Source organism: Rhea americana, unplaced genomic scaffold, assembly GCF_003343005.1.
Source record: "Rhea americana isolate MKP2758 unplaced genomic scaffold, rheAme1 scaffold_40, whole genome shotgun sequence".
Lineage (NCBI taxonomy): Eukaryota > Metazoa > Chordata > Aves > Rheiformes > Rheidae > Rhea > Rhea americana.
In genome coordinates, this window is record NW_028186535.1 from 1,170,233 (window position 1) to 1,174,282 (window position 4,050).

At 49.8% G+C, this 4,050-nt stretch overlaps 1 protein-coding gene across 1 annotated transcript in view; it reads left to right on the plus strand.

Annotated features, from left to right (window-relative positions):
• The first annotated feature begins 3,792 nt into the window (after positions 1-3,792).
• PKIA (cAMP-dependent protein kinase inhibitor alpha) overlaps positions 3,793-4,050 on the plus strand; it is a 46,938-nt gene continuing 46,680 nt past the window's right edge. The window contains exon 1 of the mRNA XM_085314314.1: positions 3,793-4,043. The gene's annotated coding sequence lies outside the window, so the exon portion shown is untranslated. The remainder of the gene's footprint in view (positions 4,044-4,050) is intronic.

The window sequence follows — 4,050 nt, forward strand, 5'->3', positions numbered from 1 at the left end:
TGAAGTATTTTATAACTGGAGGGCTTCAAAAAGCTGCAATATTTTTACTACTTCATGTATTTTCGATGTGCTAAATGCCTAGGCTAAACTGAGATGAAAAGCAGGTCTATGGGACATCCTTATGCTGTTTCTGAACAGGTACTGAGAGCTTAGGAGAAATACAGAGGAAGTCAAACCTCCTAAATTATGCAGAGACTGAAATCAAATCTAGAGGCAATGTATGAAGTGATCTGCTACTCCATTTTACTGTTCAAGTTCACAGTTCATATATACATGGACATGAAGGCCAGAGCCTAGATTTTTTACTCCATCTACACTGAAAAAGAGCTCAATTTCTTCATTTCTTCTTCTTCAAGCAACAAATCTTTTACTATTTATTTCTATCACAACCTCATTCAATCTGCATGCTGGCAAATCTCCTTTCACCCTTGCTATTTCTAGTCTTTAAGCCACCATTTTCTTTTCTCATGTTGGTTCACTACCTGCTTCTCATATCTTGTTTAAAAAGTCAGTTCCTTTGTACTTAGATCTGGAGTTCCTCCTTATAAATTGCTCCTCTTACTTTTTCTAAAAAAAGCTCCCAGTTTTCACCACATTGAGCTCTTCAGCTGATTTCACTAACTAGTTAATTCCCTTTTTTCCCTACAGTCTATCCTTTTAAAGTTGAAATGCTTAGTTTGTTGACCAATTGTTATTTATATTCCCATTCAGTTTAAACTGACTTAATCCATGATCGATAAATCCAAAAATATATTTTCTAAATACAGTAGGCTCTCTGAATGTTGCTAAATTATACAAATTAATTATTTTTCCACTAAAAACAAATTTTTAGGTGTCTGCCCCATATGTCCTTCCTCTTTTTTGGAAATGATGATTAAGCCAGAAACATTAACTTCTCTTGTGTCCGGAAGGTAGTGCTAATGGAGAAATAATAATTCTTACTTTTGCACAGACCAAACCTTTATAGTACACTAATCACTTAGTAAATTGTAATGGAAGTTGCTGAATTCCATAGCCTAATAGAGGCAGGGCTGCTGCAGCTCTGTATTCACAGAGCCAGGCAAAAATGAGGTTGCATGTATATTCCCAATAGGCACACACACAAGCACACACATGCAGTATACACGTACCCATGGCCTGCCGCACAGTATGGATGCCTACAATAAACTGGCCTCAAGACACTTAGTCTTCCCAGTAACCAGCCTCAGATCCTTTATTCTCCAGTTGCCTGACACACAKATAAACATGCAAACAGCTCTCTTGGGTGACCCCCAGACCTCATGGTCTCCCCAGTACCTGGCTGCGGCCTCCCAGTCCCTCCAATAGCCAACTGGCAGACCCTGTGGTCTCACCTGTGTCCAGCCCAGACTTATGTCTGCTTCCCAGACCTGGCTCCCAAGTCACTGCCATTCTACCTGCAGGATTGATACATGCTAGCAAACGCACACTGACATACATACTCATAAAATGTGCATACACTCTGGTCTCTCTAGTTTCTAGCACCACAGACACACAGGCCCCAAGGCCAGTGGTCCTCATTCCAGTTGCTGACACTTAGACCCTCACTCCCTCTCCAGTTACTGGCACCACATGCTCACAGTCCCTGTGACTTGTAGTCCTCCTCCAGTTGCTGGCATTTAGAGCCTTGCACACTGGTCTCTCCAGTTGCTGACATGACAGACTTACAGGCCTCTATCACTCATGGGCCARCTCCAGTTGCTGGCACTTAGACTCCATATATGTACATGTGTGCAGAACAGTCTCCTCACYGAGGCAGAGTTAAAAACGAAGTTTAATGAGCAGACAGAATAGACTGCAATGATCAGCGGCAAGGCACAGCCAGACAAGTGCCCTGACCAGCAACCRGTTTACACAGGACTGGTCCTGCTTATTTCCTTATCCCTCTATTTTCCCAGATTTGTTCCTCCTCAAACCATATTGAACTCTCCCTTTCCCCACTTTTGGTTCCTCCCCTATACATCCTGTAAGTTTTGTACAATCTCAGAATCTTCTTCCCTGCATCTGACATGTGTCCCATCCCCCTAGGCAGAGAGGTCCTCAGACAGTAATGTGCTCCTGAGAGCTTTTCTGTTGACTCTTCTTACTGAGTGTCACCCCTGGCTTATGAGGCTGATGCTCCTCTTGTGACAGCTCTAGGAAGGGTCAGGCAGGGTGTCTGCTTCTCCACATTGAGGCTCCCTTGCCTGTCAGTTTGGCTCTGGCCTTCCGTTTGCAAAGATGAGCTTTAATCACATAATCTAATAAATAGTAAACAGAAATTAAGTATCGCTGGTGAAATGTAGCCAATTCTGCATATTTAGATCTGCAGTGCCAATCAATTTAATAGTTTTGAAGCAGAGATTAAACAAGAACAGCCCAAAACTACTGCAACTGTGGGACTTCATAGGAATGGACAATCAAATCAAATGTATTACCACATTTAAAAGCCTTATCATAATCACTATAAAATACATGGAATTTCCAAAAGGGAATCCAGGCTCTAAGTTTTTATTATTATTATTATTATTATTATTATTATTATTATTATTTCTGAGACATAGAAATTAAGGTCCTTACCTTACTGAGGTTCCTTTCCCTCTTTTCTGCTTCCAACATGCTGAAGTAATTCTTTAGAGCTCTACTTTTGTTTCAGACTTAACCACCATGGAAAATAACAATGTTTCCAACCCAGGTCGCTTCCAAAACCTTTCCAGGGTAGCCATTGCTTGGCTACCCATTCAGTAAAACAGGCACAGTGCCTCGCAAACATCTGTGCTTACTGTGTTTGTGTTTTCCTGGGAGCTCTCCCATCAGGATTTTTCCTGATCAGACTTGCATTGCTTGTGAAATATGAAGAGCTCTTYGACTAAGATGATCTGGCCACACGTGTATCTGAACTGGACTGCCAGTTGTTATTTACACAGCAACACAGCTTTGCGTGTCCAGTATATGGGATGGGCACCTAGGATTGTAAACTGTGACAGCAACCCTTCTTTACGAGCCTGTCAGTTGCCCAATACGTGYGCAGCACTCCATAAATAACAAATACACACATGCTGCCTACTCGTGGATCTTAAAAATGTCAGGACACCCTTGTGAAGGGAGAGGTTTGTCCTAGTGACCTTGAACGCASGGCCTTTCCTCTGCTCCAGCTCCCCGGCGCGGAGCGAGAGCTGCCGGCAAAGTGACTCCCCTCCACCCTAGAAACAGCTGCATTTTAGGGGCGAAGCGCTTGTGAATCCTGAGGGTGGGCGAGCGCTGGGCGCCCACGCACAGGCGCGAAGGGATGACAGCGGGTTTACACACGCGCACGCTGCCCCGGGGGAGGCTCTGCCTTGGCTCCAGCCGCGCCGCGCCGCGCCGCGGGGGCTTGCCCGGTACGGCCGGCTCGGGCAGGGGCGCGAGGGCTCGGTGCCACTGCGGGCGGCGGTTGGGGGGCGGCGGTTGGGGCGGGCGACCGTTGGGGGGCGACCGTTGGAGCGGGCGGCGCGCTGGCGGGCAGGAGCACCCCGCCACCGCGCGGGGGAGTCCCGCGGGGGCAACGCCGGCGCGGGGCGGAGCGGCCCATGCGACCGCCGTGCCCGGGGTGGGACCCCGACCGCCAGCGGCGCCGCCGGGGACAAGCCGCCCCTCCGCCGCTGCCCGGGCATCGTGGCGCCTGTAGGACGGCGGGAGGGGTCGGCCCGTGCGGCGGGGGTGGCCCACAAGGCCCCCGCGCGGCTGGGGCGGCAGGGCGGAGGGGGCCGCCTCCCCCGCCGCGGCGGAGCGGCGTGCGGCGATCCGGCGAGGGGCGGGGAGGATGACTTCATGCCGCCGGAGCGCCGTGAATTTAGGAGCAGCAGCTGCTGGCGGCGGCGGGATGTGGGGGTGAGGTGACAGTGGGAGCTGCCGCCGCCTGAAGGAGGGAGGGAGAGAAGGAAGGAAGGAGGCAGCGTCGGGAGCCTCGTCCCGCTCCGCCCCGCCGAGCTCAGGGCTGCGGGCCCGCCACAAGCAGCCGCTGCGGGAGGGAGGGTGGAAGATGCGCTGAGCCGGTCGCTGGAAAGGTGAGCA